The sequence below is a fragment of the Anas acuta genome, chromosome 8 (genome assembly GCF_963932015.1).
Source record: "Anas acuta chromosome 8, bAnaAcu1.1, whole genome shotgun sequence".
Lineage (NCBI taxonomy): Eukaryota > Metazoa > Chordata > Aves > Anseriformes > Anatidae > Anas > Anas acuta.
The window spans coordinates 27,754,562-27,772,606 of record NC_088986.1 but is presented as its reverse complement, the minus strand read 5'-3'; the positions used below and the strand labels follow the sequence as shown (position 1 = coordinate 27,772,606).

The 18,045-nt window shown below is 36.1% G+C and overlaps 1 long non-coding RNA gene across 3 annotated transcripts in view; it reads right to left on the bottom strand.

Annotated features, from left to right (window-relative positions):
* Positions 1-18,045, bottom strand: part of LOC137860494 (uncharacterized) — a 565,043-nt gene that overhangs the window by 253,837 nt on the left and 293,161 nt on the right. For all 3 annotated transcript variants that reach the window (XR_011098942.1, XR_011098943.1, XR_011098944.1), the window contains exon 6: positions 7,229-7,451. This is a non-coding gene — a long non-coding RNA (uncharacterized lncRNA). The remainder of the gene's footprint in view (positions 1-7,228; positions 7,452-18,045) is intronic.

Sequence of the window (18,045 nt, the reverse complement as noted above, 5' to 3'; positions counted from 1 at the left end):
ACAGTAGATTAGGGAAGCACTCAGCCAATTAGCTCCTATATACAACATGATCTGATTCTTCCTCTATGCAATTAACTAATACAGTCCATTACAAATATACACTAACTTTATTCAGGAATTTTAAAAATGTCATCATAAGCTACTCTGATTAAAATTCTTAAAAACTATCATTTTCAAAGGTTTGGAAATTAATACAGTATTCTATATGTATATAATAATAGCTTTTAAACACAAAAACCTACTTGTGAAGAGCTCTTCAAAGATAAGATTCCAAAAAGGTCCACAATCTTACTGACAGCATATGAAATGAAATGAAATGAAATAAAATAAGAACATAAGACCAGCTGTGCTAGGTCAGAACAAAGCTCCATATAGCCTATATTCTTTTTTCTGACAGTAGCCAAAAATGGATTATCAGGACAGGAAAGTATGTAGTGATATTTTGTTCAAATTATTTAATCTTTTAGCAATACAGTTCTCAGGAAAATCTTGAGGCAGAGGTTGTGTCTCTTTGTCTCTCAATAGATTTTCTTCTACGAACTTGACTATCACCATCTCTTTCTATAATGATACTCTAAAGAACAAAATACAAAGCACTCACATTTAAGTATTTATTCTGCCTCACATTCCAATTTTATCTCAAGCTGAACCATTTCCTACATCCTTTGGATTCCAGTTACAAGAATAGAAAGATGGAAAGACAGAAATGTAAATGAATTAAATTCCCAGAAATATCTTTCTTCACTTTTATGCCACCTCTATCTAGCAAAACAAAAGACACACTACCTTAAAAATCTGACAACAGAAGTTCCAAAGGGTGTTAGATAAAATCCATGTTTTAGAGATGGTATACTCTTACTCCTTAGGCCAGGCCCTTTTCTGAAAATGCATGTAAGGGCCAGATGCATCATTTTCTTCACTGAGATCTGATTGTATACTCTGGAAGAAAGAAACACTGTGAATTGCATTTGGATTAAACTGATACTAGCAATGGAAGAATGGGTCTTCTTCTCTATCACCTGGCTCCATAGTACTGGTCTTTTCCATACAGCGTGTCCTCCACTTTTTTTTGCCACTGCAGTCTTAACTGATTGGACAACTCAAACATCTGCAAACAGTGACAGGAGAATATTTACTATTTTAACATAACCTTACCAGAAGGTGTTTTTTTTTTCCCTCTTTTTTTTTTTTTTTCTGGTTTGCAGAATTCCATTTTTGCATTTGTGTACTGATGATCCTCACTGTCCACTGTGCCACAGCTCTACAAGCAGTCTGTATAAATCAAGAGTCACCATCAGAAATGCAAGTAATGGTGCCATACCAAAGACATCCCTGAGAAGGGACACTTACTTGTCAGCTTGTTTATATAAGGTTTACTCTGGGCTCAGAGAAGAAATCCTCTAATTTCTTCACTTCTAAAGCACTATATTAATAAGAGAAGATGTTACAGAGACAATATCCTGGGACGTCCCTCTGAAAGCTGCCCTAGAAAACTAATCCCAGCAGCCTGAACTGCTGAAAGAACAGAGCAGCTGACGTTTCTTTGTCACGTCATTTGCTACCTTGCAGTCTTTTTTAAAAATACAAGAAATGCAGTCAATACTGGCTGCTAAAATTTTCATAAGGTAACAGTGCTGTAGGACCTTTACATAGAAAGTATTTGCCCTGCATCAGCTCTGTGCATGTTGAAAAGAGTCACCTGAGCATTCTGCACTTAAGACCAAGCAAGATGTTTTTATGAATGAAGCCTAATTTAAAGAATAGGATGGCACAATTAAAAAAAAAAGGGATAGGAAGGTAGACACATGCAGCAAGTAAATAACTCAAGGTGAGCCTCACCTGGTGTATGCTTCCTAGTAGAAAACAGTGAAATAAATACCCTGTATTTTTTTCAAGTCAGGATTCATCAATTATTGGAGTTGTGGTACTAACCAGGTTCAGCACACAATACACAGACAAGTCTCACCCCCAAAAATAAAAACAGACAGCACGCTCTTGCCATTCAAGAGCTCCTCACGGATGCAGGTACCACATCTGCAAAAACAGTGGTCTGCCAGCATTTTTATATATATATATTTTTTTTCATCAGACGAAAGATAAGATGAGGCAGGACATAAAGAGAGAACTCATGAAGAAGTTAGGAAAAGATCTGTAAGAAAGGATAACTGGTTGTGGGTCTTGGATTTCCCTGTTACAACCTTCATATGACTTCAGAGCCGTGACCACACCTGAGAATTACACTCCTTATTTTTCTGCACTAAGCGGAGGGAAAGAAAACACAGGGAAAGAAATTCTCTACTATACATTAGAATTATTATAAAATGACTTAAAAAAGCTTAACTCTACATCAGGACAGATAATTGCTAAGAGGTTTTCTGAAACCAGACTTTTCAAACTGCTGGGAAGAAAAATCCTACTGAGAGCTAATTTCATTTGGCTTAAGAAACTCAGGTTGGTAGTTCTGGAACAGAAGATTTCATTATATATATATATATATATATATATATATATATATATATATATATATATATAATTTTATCTTTTTTTTCCCCCCACAGTCTCCAAGTCTCCAGCCACCGTACACCAGTTAACATTTTGCAGTTTTTGTTTTGATGCTACTCAGCACAGGAACACTGCTTTTCTAGGAAAGTCCTGAGCATAAGATACTCAAAGAATCGGAAGCACAAACACTGAGGACCCTGAGGAGTGACTCCTTACCTAATTTTGATTTGAAGAGAAGGTATATAAGGTTCAGCTCAGTTTGTTTAAAATAACTCTTTTGGGTCAAGACAAAGACTAGCAAATCTTCTCATGCTCTAAAATAGTTGAAAAGAAAGGGGTCTTTAAAAACACATAAACAAACAATAAATAAAATTTTTTACTTGGTGGGATATGCAGGAGCGTTTAGAAAAAAATAAAAAATCTCCTACCAGTACAGTATACCAAATTGACTGAAGCTGTCTGAAGAACAGTGGTGAGTGCAGCTCCCTACTGACCCAGGACATTAGCACACCCACCGTTCCATGGAAAAGTATTTGGGCAAAGCCTAGCAGACCTATTAGAATATCTCATTAAGATGAGATATTCTAAACTCCTGAATAATGAAATATGTTACAATGAAATACAGTTAATGTCAAAAGAGCTGTACCCATTTGATACAAAAATGACACACCATTTCTTTTCCTGTTGTTACAACTAAGAAAACTTCTAACATAAAAAAGTAAACCATTCAGTAGGATATCTAAACCAAAAGGAGGTCTGTATCACATGCTATTGCATATTACGCATTCAAAGAGAATACAAAAACAAAACAAAACAAACAAAAAAAACTACAAATGTCAACTCATTATACAAGCAAGATACTGTTACTGAGTAACATCTGTGTGCTGCCACATATTTGACTGCTTCCAAATGCTTAAGGCGATGGAAGTGAACAGTAAGGGTGACTGCAAACCATATGATGTATCATAGTAAACTACTATGGAATGACATGGTATTGCAATCAGAGTAGCAGGCAATGTGGGTATGAAGTGTGTACTGAAACACAAGTCACATGCTTTTGATGTGACTCCTGACAGCCCAGGCTAAGCAAAACCAATTTATAATTACTGACCTTCCTGAAACCTAAAGGATCCATGATTCATTTCCAACAAAAACATTACTGTTTGGCTTAAGGACACACAAACTTTTACATACACAAAAATTAAAAGTATAATTTTAAGGATAAAAAAATCACAGAGCTAAGAGACAAACATAAAAAAAAAAAAAAAAAAGAGATAAACTATAATTATCTATTACAAAAAATACTGTAATGATTAAAAAAGGTCTTTTCACTGACATTTTCCTTTAATATTCTGGCTAACAGTTTCCTGATTATGGCTCTACATTAGTATGTTAATACATTGGTTGCAACTTTGAAATAGCTGTTGTACTTTATCTGTATTTCAGTGTTATGTCAAACATTTTTATGCAAATGCAACATAAACATTTTCCACGTGGCTCTGAGGGAGAATGAAATCAAGCCAGCCCTGATATGCACCACAAGTCATGGCGTGCAAACAGGCTTGAGTCTTCAGAAGTTGGCCTGGTGTTCAGATGCCGAACTAGAATTAGGCACCATCTCCTCACACCCCCATTCACTCTCCTCCATCCTCCCAAAACAGAAGAAAGCATAATCTGCATTTTTCAGTTGTTCCATGTGGTCTACGTCACATTGACTTTGTCACCTGGAACGTCAGATTCTGTTAGAACATTGGTTCTGTGCTGTCTCTTAAAGGATACTTCTATCTGCTGAATTGAAAATATAGTTGCCTACGTGAAGAAGAGCAAAACTCACAGACAGCCCAGCTTCTCCTCTTGCCATTTCTATTTGCAATGGTGACCATAAAGACAAAAACCATTTTTTTTTAACAAAACTCATTACGCTTAGGAAGGAAGGAGCTTGATAGGCTCTGTTTAGATGTGTTTCATTTAAAGACTTCAAATTAAGGCACTTAGAAAGGGTGTTTTCCAAATATGGTTTATCGCCTTATTTCCACAGTGCATTCATAACGCATGGTTTCATTTAGGATTTTAACCCGAGCCTGAGAAGAGTAGGCAAAAGTGTGTTGTAGTGAGTTAAGCCAAGAGATCTATTGAAAGCAACCTTTAAGCATACATTTATTAGGTAATAAAAATTTCAGTGGAGGGGAAAAAATCTTTATATAGATTACAAGAAAATCCATTACCCAGGAAACAAACGGGTTTATGAAGATGAGGAGGACTACTATGATAATCATGGGAGAAGAGCTTGCCAATAAAGATAACTGGCAAACAGGACAGAGTGGTTATGTTCTTACATGAATTGAGCAGGAAAGATGTTCCTAAGCTTTATAAATCAGCTGAAGTAGATTGGAAATGGGATAAAATTCTAAACATGGGGCTGCCTACTCTTTATCTTGCAAAGTAGATATATTAACCTATGAATCCAAAGAGAGCGATACAAATCTCTGACTGCTCTGTACTTCTCATTTTCTGTGAGACGCTAAGATATTTTCACATATGAGGGAGTTGCACATGAAAACTCTGAGCACCATAAATGTAAGAGCCTGGCCAGGTTGCAGGCTTGGTTTATTTAATCCATGAGCAGAGAAATGACAAGCCACATTCCTCCTCCTTCTTTAGCTGGACTATAGGCAAGGCAGAATAAAAGTAGCCAGGTGTGCAACTGAGAGAATGAAAAGGTAATAGGGCATTCATTGTATTAGAGACAGACATCCCTGTCCTAAAAAATTAAAATCCGATATACATTTTAACATCAAACTGAAATCTCCCAAGTCACTCTTGTCCCAGTTCTCACAGACGCTACATCAAGTAAGCCATTTCATAAGCTTCTGTAATCTTTTCTTAAAATAGAGAGCTCTGCCATGTTTGTTTATCTAGATGTTAAAACTTCTAAGTTACATAAATGCTGCCGTGATTACTTATTAGTCCTGTGCAATCTTGGGAATGAGAGATGCTAATTGCAGTGACTGAGACAAGCAGTGCGGCTATTTTAAAAATTACATTCCACAGATTGGGCTGTGCCACAGAAAATTGCTTGGTGATAAAAGAACTGGATAAATATGTATACAAACATATTATCATGATTCCAGCCTACAATTTTGGAAACTCGAGTTAGTGGCTTTCCAACATCCATTGACTTAGAAGAAATTTCCTTCTACAGTTTGATGAGAGGTAGCTTGTGAGGTCCAAAGGGGTGGGAAATGCCAGTGACTATGAGCATACAGACACCTTTTAAATATTCCCCAAATCTTCTTTTGCTGTGTATTCAAACATAAAACTCTCTAGCTCAGGAACGTAAATACTTAGAAGACTAGACTTGAAATACAGGCAAGAACTCTGGCCTGTGATATGGGCAAAACTGCTGCTTTTATGTTGCTATGAATGCTGTGGGTGCACTTGGACCAGAGCAAGCAACTCTGCATTGAAAGAAAATCCTCCAGCCTCGGGATGAATCCTGCCAGCATCTTCAGAAGAAAATCTCTGGTACATCTGGTGGTTTGAAATGTTTTTCAGGACACATTGTTCACAGGTGATTGGTCTCTGACCTACACCTATTTTACACAGATTATGCTACACTGGTAAAAGCCATCTCTGCAGTGTCACCAGAGACTGGTCAAACCGTCATATGGAAGATCCTGGGAACATTCTGGAATTCAAGACCTTCTAGGACTCTGAATGATCCCGGTATCATTCTAGAAAGTGTAGGCTTATCACTGAATACCCAGGATTTGCACAGTGAACATGAGGGTCCCTCACCATGCTGAGTGTACATGAAAATCACAAGTCTAACCTCTCTCAAGAAAAATTGTTTTTCTTAATATGTGGAAAAACATATTATGCTACAGATATTATGACAAAGTCCCTTCGGATAATTTATACAGGCACCTTCTATGTACTTTCTTGATACAAATTCAATGTATTGTTTCATATGGTTCCAGATACAAGCAACTATGCACAGATGATACTATCTCAGAGACAAATATGCTTTCATCTTTAGACATATGATACCTGCATTACTTCATGATCTTCTCATTTCAAACTCATGCTACTATACTGAAATATTTCCTTTCAGCATTTTGAATAAGCTTCTCATAGTAGCCATTATCTGTTTCATCACAAGACACACCCCAGAATATTTCAGCCTAATATTTTCTGGTGTAACCACAAGAAATTATAAAAGTGACAACTAAAAATCTAGAAATATTATCTATCTAATATTATCTAGAAATATGTCTGTTTTTGTGGTTCAGACCTAAATTTGTCTCTAACAATTTTGACAACTAATTAGTGAATTACTAAGACCTTTACACTAATAAGTAGCTCTGAACATGCTGAATATTAAACTTCGTACAAATGAAGTTTGTCCCAAAATTTTGAGTGAAAGTAACCAGAAGATCTTTAAAGTATGACAAAGTACATGCAAGATGAACATTTCATATTGTATCAGCTTTCTATAACCTATTGATTTATTTGAAACTTTTAAATCTAAGACGATATCAGGTTAACATCTAGAATGAAAACCAGGGACCAGGGTACAGCAGAGCAAGATTAAACATACCCACAAGTGAATTGTGGAAGGCTCTTGGCAAAGCTATTCATACAAAATGCTTCAGGCTCCACAACCAAAGTTTTCCCATTTGAAAAGAAGGAAATAAAAAGTATCCAAAGAATTAATTAGCCTTACCAGAATCCCATAGTTCATCCTTTTCTTGTGTTCCTTGCTTCATTTGTACACAGATGACTCCATGCTCTGGCTGAGACCAAAGCAAAAGAGGCACATTCCCTTCTTCAATTTTCACTCTGTACCACACTAACACTGGCATACACTTGAAGGAGGATCTGAATAGGCAAATGCAATGGGATCTAACTTTCTGACACTGAATCGTATCCATGTTGTGCACCCACCCCTAAAAAAGAAGTCAAGAAAACATCCTTAATTTCCAAAGAGAACTGGCTTTTGTAAATACATTTTCCTTGTGATGTCTAGCATGCACGTTTATGATCAAATACATATTACTATTAATTTCCATATTTAAGTTGTTCCCCATCTTCTTATAGAAGAGTATGCTTTTGTTGTTTAGAGCAAAACCATAAAATACATTATGTTCTTTTAAGTGAAGAGTGGTAGTGGGACACTGGAAATCAATTACCAGATACAGGCCATCCAGGAAGCAGACACTAGACAGAATGTACAATTATAGAAGTAGCAAGGTCAACAACTTTTCCTGCATAGGAATGCGCAATCCCAAGCATTTTGAAATCATTCTGAAGCAATAATGCCATTTAATAACTGAGACAAACTCGCCCAGCCTAACCAGACTGGGTTGATAACGTCAACCTGACAGCGATAACATCAACAATGAAAAGAAGGGAATTAGGAGCTGCTACACTATGAATTCAAAACCTTTAGTCTTTTATACCAATACTATCAGCTAGTCTATGAATAAAAAAAATATCTATTTTGCAAATATAAACTGAGCCTTCCTAAGCATAAATTTACTATAAACAACATACTCAAATGTAAAGAAAGAATAACATACATAAACACATTGCTTGAATTTTTATGTAACTCCATATAGCAATAAAAAAAGGAAAAAGCACATCATCTATTGAAACTGAACATCCACCTTCCATCTATTCAGATTGGTTCTTATTTTCCATTATAAGAACTCTACCGTGTTTTATAAGGAGGCATCATACTTCTGGAGTTTGTAAGATTAAGTAATGGGTTTATTTATAGGAGGCAGGACAGAGAAATGAAAAGCAAGGAGCAGGCACTAAACCTGTGTTAGAAGATCTGCTCCTCTGTGAGACATTTTCTTAGGTTTTGGTCAGTTTGTTGCCAAAACCCTGAGCATATTATGAGTGATTCTTTCCAGACTTTTGTTACAGTATAGTTCTGCCAAGCATGAAAAATAAAAACACAACAGCAACAGCTAAAACCTCTATGAACAATACAAATCAGACAATACCCTCTAGGTTTCTTTTTGTTTCTATGCATAACAAGAAACTTTTGGTTTCTGAGAATATATGGAATTATCTCTCTTTTTTTTTTTCCACCCAACATATTTATAAAGAAATGTATTCATTGTAAAACTGATGTACTTTTACAGTCATGTTCTAGCATTCAAAAACATCTAAATTCAGCAACATTAGTGAGAACAGGAAACTTGCAAACACCTTCACACCTGGAAGTTTTGATTAAAATCACTGTCCCTCTGGAAGGTACAGAAGGTTCACCTGAATCAATTAATAGTTTATTCAAATGGGAAAAAAGTGAGTCAAAGAACAAGTCTGACAAGGTTATTTTTCTAATTTCTAATCATTCAATTGAAAAAAAAAAAAAAAAAAAAAAAAAAAGAGGTACAGAGGATACAGAGGATGAGATCTGCTGATGAGCCCAGACATGAACAATGCAACGTTTTAACTGTGTAATATAACTCCTGCATATCAAATCATTCTTGGCAGAAATTTGTTAAGTTTTATTATATTTAATTCTATATATATACATCTAAACTTTTGTAACTAATGAAACAAAGCACAAAAAAATTCCTTAAGTCCATCTTAATTTTCTTTCAAATTCCAATAAAAAGGTAATTACAGAAGACTTTCACCAACAGCAAACTGCAGAACTGCAGGAAATTAAAACACATACATAAAGGCAAAATTGTTTAAGGAGATGAAAACAGAAGTAGTGCAGGCTTTTATGCAGGAGAAAAAAAAAAAAAAAAAAAAGCTGTATCATTTAAATGTAACAATCAATTGTAAATTTATATATTTGGAAGGTTTTAACCAATGGAAGCAAAAATTGCTACAGAAAAAGAATGGTTCAAGACAAAGGTCAAACACATTATTAAAAATCAAAAAAATACAACATTATTGCTATAAAACATGATTGTATTTGTGGATTTGAACCAGTCCTCCTTAAACAGCTTTAGATATAAAGCTGCTTTTAATAGACAATTAGCAGAAAATTGTGCACTCAAAAATGAATACAAGCTTCTGTATATAAAAGACAATAACGTGAATGCTGTAACACAATATTTAAACTTTAATTCCCCAAAGCAAGACGATGACGTGAAGATTGAATGCATTATGTTGAAAGTACTGATGCATACAACAAAGATTTATAATACTCTTGAACTGTATGAAAACAGTTATTTCCTTCAAGAACAGAACTAACCCTTTATTTACTTTCAAGTGAAAATCCCATTTTATAAAATCAGACCATCTTCAACTCCATAGACAGCATATTTCAGCCCACAGATACACACTCATACCACTTAGCAGCAACTTATTTTTAACCTTTGCTATAAAGACAATTTTTAAAACAAAAAATAGTGCCTTAATTTAGACTACTAAACGAAGCCAAGCATAGCAATAGCTAGAGTTTTAAAGTGCTGAGTACTCCAAAGAGATTAAGATGAAAGAAACTGGGCTGACCTGCACAGGTCAAACATCTGCATGCTGCTACTATTTTGCCACAGAGCCTTCTCACCATGAGAGCAGTCCACACACATACAGAGGCACATTGCAGTTTAATAATGACAGAAGAAGAGTTAAGCAGCATCTCTTGTGCTGCTTTGCTCAATGACTCTTAATTCATCCCCCACTTGCTTCAGCAGCTGCAGATCAAGGTGAGCGCAGCTGTTGGAAACCAGCGAGCTCCACAGCATCAGCGGCTGCTTGCGGTGCCGGCAGGTGTCACTCACGCCGAGTGGCTGCTGTGCTGCAGGGGGAGAGCCCGCTGTCCCCGGGAGCAGCCCCTGCACTCGGGAAGGATTTAGCCCTGACCCTCTTCATACCTTGCCACCGACCTTACATACACCGATGACAACAATCAGTAGATTAAAACTGTCAGGCTCCCTGCTTCTATCTTTCAAAGATACTCAGTCTAAGTATAATTCATGGTCAATACTTAGACAAGAAGCATCACCAAATCTCAGTAATTATCAGATCAGTAGCTAGACATAGGATATAAAAAATTCCATGCATTTAACCAGTGCCCTGACATCACAGTGATTCCCACTACACATCAAAAGTGAGGGGGTGTTGATTTTGTTTAATTTAAAATAAAACCTTTTCATGTAATCATGCTTTCAGCTACTAGAATTGCTGCTGGATTTTATCTTTTTTGTTTTGTTTGGTTTGTTTTTGTTTTGTTTGAAGACTGAACATGTGCTTTACACTGTGCAGAAGAGAATTTTGAGTTTAATCAAGAGAACACTAATATTTTGAAGATATTATTTAATCCTGTGAATTTTTTGAGTTTCTAGTAAATGACAGCAGAACCAAGAAATACTCATTCTTTCCAGGAAACTCTAATAAAAACAAAACAAACAAACAAACAACAACAACACTATATCCATTGTTTCTGATGGTTTTAGCAAGCCAAAAGTGGCTTAAGGCTCAGTTCTTCTTTTCAAATATATGGGTGTATATTGCTGAACATCTTATAAGAACAGCTACTAACCACGAACACAGTGTAATTATACCCACAAACAATTTTAAAAGACATATAAGAAAGTACATTCAAAGGCCCACTGGACAAACTCCACCATCTTGCAATTTGCTGCAAGAACTCAAGAAACCTTCCAACTCTGATGACAAAGATAACCCAAACTGGCATATATTTGCATTTAAATTCAACAAAGTTGTTTGCTAGGTGTGTGGCTGTCACGTAAACACCATTCATTTCAACCCTAAGCTCATGCAAGATAGACTGACAAAGCTCAGAAGGCTGCCAAATTTTGTGCAGATTGTGAACACTATCACCAGTTTTAATTAGAATACTACAAAATATAACCACTATTAAAAAGTTGAAATCACCCACATTTTCTAAAGATTTTTAGGGTGTTCAAGAGGATCATAGAATGGGTTGGGTTGGAAAGTGACCTTAAAGCCCATCTAATCCCAACTCCTGTTATGGACAGGGGTGGTGTCCCTACCCCTCCCAGCAGACCAGGTTGCTCACAGCCCTATCCAACCTGGCCTTGAGCACTTCCAGGGATGGGACATCAACAGCTTCTCTGGGCAGCCTGTGCCAGTGTCTAACCATTCATACCTGACATTGCCTGGCCTTTGTATCTCTATACACAAAGATGGCAGAAGCTCCATCCGTATGTTCTACACAAGTTTCCTGATGCTAAAGCACTGTAACTCCCCAAACAGACTGAAGACAGTGCAAAGCAGGAAACCACATGGTAGGTGCCTCTGGTTGTGCTTTGAGCTGCAATGCAGCATCTCCTAGCAAACACACAGGAGGGCGTATAGCAACCCTTTGGAGCAAGTCTGCCAGGTCAGGTCATAAAGCTTGTTTTGGAGAGGTAGCAATGGAGTCAGCTTTCACTTGTATTCAGACAGTAGGCAGCACCAAGCAGCAAGTCAAGATCTTATTGTAATTCTCCACTCAAAGAAAGGCTTGGAAGAGTTTATTCTTTGTCTCTCTTTGTTTCTCTAAGGGAACCATTCCCTGTTGAGGACCCTCTCCTTCATTCTGTCTGCAACAGCTTCCCTTTGGGCACAGAGGCAGCATGAGGTGTTCTGCAGCAATGCTTTCACTTCAGGCTGCCTAAATGCAATGATATGAGAACTATGCTGGTCTAACAGCAGAATGTCAATTAAAATGGCTGCATCATTCTTCTTTCTTCTATTTCCTGCTCCTGGCTGTGTATTCCTGCCCCCTTCCCTGTGCTGACACTAATTTGACCTCTCTTTGCGTCAGTGAGCACGCAGAAAACCACTTGTCAGGTTAGTGAACTAAATGGACTCAATGAGAGGCCTGATGTGTGCCAGAAATGATGCAAAGGAGAGAATGCGTATGGGAGGGGATATTACCCTGAGGCTGAAAGCCTGTCTGGTTAGCCAAGCACCCAACAGGGACTAGTTCTATTTAAATTCCATTGAGGTTATGTGTTAAAGTACAAAGATTTAAATCTAAATGGTATTGCTTTGAATCACATATGCATTTCAGAGCTAACAGCACCTGCTTTTGGTTTATTTTTGCACTCATTTATGACTTTAGGTTAGGCTGCAGACTTGCTTCTCACCTTTCTATTTGTTTTACAGGGAATTACCTGGAGTAACTGAGAGCTACTTCTGATCTGTCCCTGCAAAAGCCACAGGGCAGGATGCCTTGAGTGCTTCATGGCAGTAACTATGCTTCACAAATGGGTTTAAACACAATCACAATAAAGAACTTCAGATCCTCATTGGAGCTTTTCCTCAGCTCTACAGAATTTGTACTTTACAAACATAATTGAACTAGAAAAATTATGTAAGTTTAATATAGGCTGCTTCTCCACTGACTAATTTTGTGAAGTAATTTATGCCTGCTCCAAACGGGTTCAGAAAACTACCAACCATCCTCATGGGGTACTGATTTATGAAGCGTTAGCACACAGGTGAATATATGTACTGCAAGAAGTTGCAGATTCAGACCCTTTCTTTCCCTTTGCTGCTATTCAATTATGAGTGAAGTGAAGGCAAAGAGTTTAAATAAACCTAGTGAAGTATACATTGCCAAAGAGCACTAGGGAATTCAAGAACTTAGTAAAACTTTCCCTGTCCTTGGGCTTTGTTAGTTTTTAAATTTGAGTACATCCCAAATCATACAACTTTTTAGACACTCAGTTTCACTCTACGCTTTTCATCATTAAATCATTTCCTTTCAATATTGCAATTTTGCAATAAAATGATGCATTTTTTTTTCCTATGAGGGAAATCTCGCTAACACCTTTCTGAAGCCAGGTTCACAGTCTAGGGTTATGCAGTCTTCCTTAGTGTAAGGCATATTTCCCTTCCTTGTTTTTCACTCTTGAATGGATAACATAGCTTAGAATAGAATTCGGTAAGAAATGAAGCTGTTAAACAGACTAAAGACAATTTTTGGATTGACTAGTTACTGTTAGTCTTCAAATTAATGAAACCGCTGCCTTACCCTGTTGAAATAATAGGATATGCGCCAGTGCTCTGCTATGCTAATAAACAAATTTTACAGTCATTTGTCCTATAAATAACCAGTAATGGATATCTCAAACTTTCCGTAAGATCTACATATATATCAAAATAATCCATTGTGAAAACCTTTAAAAGAGAACGTTTTTTAATAAAAAATAAATAAAAAATTGAACATGACAAACAACACAGGCAGTATAATTGCATGCTTTATTCTTGCAAGATAAAAGGTTTGCAATTTAGATGATTTGTCTTTAAAATGTTATAGTGAAAAATAAACCTAAATCATATTTTCTTTTAAAGGAATAAATTAATTGTTACCATCAGTATAAAAAATTGTATCAATCAATCCAAATTCTCTATTCCATGGCATTATCTAGGATATAAAGCTGTTTTCATGTTAGCCTGTGATTTTATATTCCAACAAATGCTATTTGGGAAATAAGATTGAAAGATGAAGCATGGAAGAAAATGACATTTTGTGTACCATCTAATTACCAATTATCTGCCAGTGGAACTAATCAAATTGTATAAATTTAGACTGCAGATTCATCAGCCAATTACCTTAGTGAACATGCTATGCCCCTCATCAGTGATTCAACCAACAGTCCAAGTATTAAACAACTTACTATGGATATTACAGGCTTCTCCTTTATTCAGGCAAATGCATCCCTAAGCACAATAATTAAAAGCTGCTGTAAATTATAATATTACTAAAATATTACTATTGTTGTAAACATATTTTAAAAGTCTCTAGTACTAATTTGTTTGTTACTTAAGCTACATAAGAGGAGCAATTTCCAATAGTGAATTAAAGCAAATTGAAATTGATATACTATGTTCTACAAAATTACACTTTTCATAACCTATGCTTATTACGCAGTCGTGCATCAAGTGATGAAATACAGCTAGAAACTGGCTTAATTTAGATTAAGAAGAAATTATTTGGAAATCCAGTATATTGGCTCTTATCTGTGCATTATTTTTTCTTATAGATGAAAAGTCTTGATTAAACGTAATTACATTTTCACACAACAAAAACTTTAAGCAACTCTGCAGAAATTCACTTGAAGAAAAAAAATCTGTTAGTCAATGTCATTCAGAAATACATCTTAAAAGAAAATTAATGCATTTTCTTTCTATTCATAAAGCTACTAAATTATATAAATATATTCTGGTTAAAAGCACTAGAAGATCTATCCATAATCTGAATTTTCTATCATTTACCTGACCAATCCTAAAAATAAAGACCTAAATATGGTTATAGAACTATTCCCAACTTTGCTGGAAATTACTATTTCCGTATTAATGAAAATAATAATGCTTTGTAGATGCTCAAACAAAAAAATTTAAGATTTAGAAGAAAAAATAAGCATTTAACTTGTACAATACTTCTTTTGCTGAAAGAGCCACTAACTGAATTACATGTCAATAATTCACAATTTTTTTATTTGATAGGGTATCAGGTATTATACTAGCCTATTTATACTATTATATATTGGCTTGTGTTTAGTCTTTATTTTAAACAATTTCTTATGTGCTCAGAATTCATTTGAATATTACTGCCTCCTTAACAGCTTGTTACACCCAAACTGTTTGCTACAAGCATCTTAATCAGGCTATCTTAATCCAGTTCCCAAATGCACCTGAAAATAACAGTATCTCCAATAAGCAAGAAAAGCTCTATTAAAGCTTAGTCTAAATTTCCCAAAATAAGGAATAAAACCAAGGTATTATATTAAAAAAAAAAAAAAAAAAAAGAAAAAAAAGAAAAAAAAGCCTTTTTAATGGAAAGGCTCACATGAATAACTTTTTATTCTGTTACGAAAAAATGTACATTGCTCATTGTTTCTGGTAATGAGTGGTTACCAGAAGCGGTTGTAGATGTGACTGGCACACAGTATTGGTCCTGAACTGAAGGTTGCAGATGACCTGTGTTTTCTGTACAGCTTAGAGAAGACTTGGTGCTGCTAAGACATCAGACAAAATTAACTTGTCTTTCTCTTTACCTGAAAGAAGAACTGAGCTATGGGCCCTGCAGTCTGAATGGGAATGGCATACACATTAAAAGTGAGCTTAGGGAATTCCTTTTCTATTATTACCATGAACATAATATCTCCACATCTCTCTTCTGACAATATTGTCAGTAATAGTTTGTCTAGCTATAATTCCCCCTTTGGGAGCCAAGTACACAAAGAAGACAGCTTTACAATTTAATTAAAGGCAACAACAGAGAAAATATAATAAAGTGAGTTTAAGATTTCACGAGAGTCAGACACAAAGGTAGAGATTATTGAGCATCTCATTGACAATGCACTGAAGCCATCTTACATTTTGGACACAAAATACTCTAGAACAGCATTCCCAGAGGTTCATGCTAAGCTTGGAGGCCACATGGATTTCTTCACACTTTTTACTGTATATATAGAGGAAAAGGAGACAAACATAATGCCTTTACATCTAAAAAGGTGTGTAAGACTCATTTTATTGGTAGATAAGCATTAGTGATATGACAAAAACTTAATATATAAGAAGTTTCAAGAACTTATATCTGCTGAGGATTTTTGAATTTTGGCTGCAATGCCAGCCAAAAGACAAGATTTATGGTGATAACAAGAGGTCTTTAACATTTGTACTCTTTCTGCTTAACTACAACTGAGAGACTCAAGGATATGCCTACTGTTCTTTTAAAAATAACTCAGGAAACCATTTCTCTGAGACAGGTCCAATCTCTAAGTGCAAGGCTCAGCAACAATACACAAAAAGAGACATAACAGACTTAATGTAAAATTGACAATTTAGGGTAAGGCATTTTACAGGGAAGGTAGCTCTGTGCTGAAACATGGTTATCACAGTAAAGACATTTTAAATAAAATAAATGAGTGCAGGGTAGAGGAGGAGGCTGTACCATAGGCTTTCTGAAAGGTAAGCAGGTGGTACACTCATTTCCCAGGCAGTTACCTTTCCTAGATCCATGTCCACACATGTACAGACCCAACAGCCACAACTTGATTGAGAACTTTAGCACAATAAATTTTATCTGTAAAGGGTTGGCTGATTTTCAATTATTCCTCTTCTGTCTCCCAATAATCTCTTGCTAGCTTTGAGCCAAATCTTTATATAAAGATAAAGATATAATTTATCTTCATAATCTTATACATAAATCAGTTGGTCTTAGAGACAAAAATAAATTGTAACAACAAACAAACACAAAAGGAAAGCAAAACAAAACAAAGAACCTCCCCCTCCCCCCACCCCCTTTTCTTTTTTTTTCTTTCTAAGTGAAGAAGTTCAAAGTCTCCCTCCAATCTGGATGATCTTACTATACAACTCTTCCTGACAGGTGAGTGAAGGCTCAGACTGGGGCCCTCTACCTCCCATGGTTAAGAACCGGTTCCCTGGTCTGCTGGAGACTTGTTCCTGCCTTACTGTTTACCAGACATTTTTTTGTGAGAAGCCCCTCTGACATACTTGTTGCCATTACTGAGCCACGTGGTGCTACATGGGAGGTAGCAAACAGGATGCAGGACTGCACAGTCCCAAACCCCAACAGCAAACTCCGTCCTAAACTCAACTGTGTGGATTTGGAGGCACCAATGCATGGGCTTTGTAGTGCCAAGATTTGGAGACAGTAGATCCATTTCAAGACCGAGTATTTCTACAACAGCTATGTTTTACACTGTTAATAGTAAGATGAGAAACAAAGAAACTGTATTTTCCTGCTTTTTATTTCTCATTAGAGGTTGCTATTCTTTTTCTGTATAAGATGCTCTCACACCAAAAAGTTCATCAGACATTACCTCAATCACTACGGCTATGCCACTGATCACCATGATAACAACATTAGAGGAAAGCAGCTTCAGGACGTAAATTGTGCCTTCCTTTCTGATTTATTTATTTTTAATCTGCGGGAAATGTCTGAGATTCCATAAATATGGTAATTAATTAAAAATTATATGATTATATAATTAAAAGAAGTATTTGCCAAATTCAGTATTTTTCACACACCTGTTCTCTTCCAGCTGTGAGATGCAGCAGTTGGCAGCAAATGAAAGCAGAGAAAGGCAAAAAGCCCTCCTGAGTAATAGGAAGAATGTCCATTAGATAAAGGGAAAAAACAAGATGACAAAGGGGAAATAACAGACTAGAAAGTTCAAGAATCCAAATTAGTGTTAACGGTTCAATTTATCTTGCATAATATTACAGTAATTGGATTGTGTCTATCATGCTGCTGTTGTGACACACTTGGTTTGCTCTCTTTGCTCCTGACAGTTTCCCACTGAGACCACTGTTAGACGGAGATCACTTTTTCAAAGTCCAGCATCTCTCTTCTCCTTGCTACTATAGCTGAAACACATACAGGAGGCTATAGTCAAAACAACATTCAGAAGTCTTGTCTATCTGTGTGACTTGGATTGCTGTTCTTCACAACAAGATAGCAACATTATGTATATAAGATGAAGACGTTCTCATATATTAATACTTTAACTTAATGTGGCTATTAAGAATGTCAATGCAAATTTCCTTTCTTCATCGTTCAGTCAT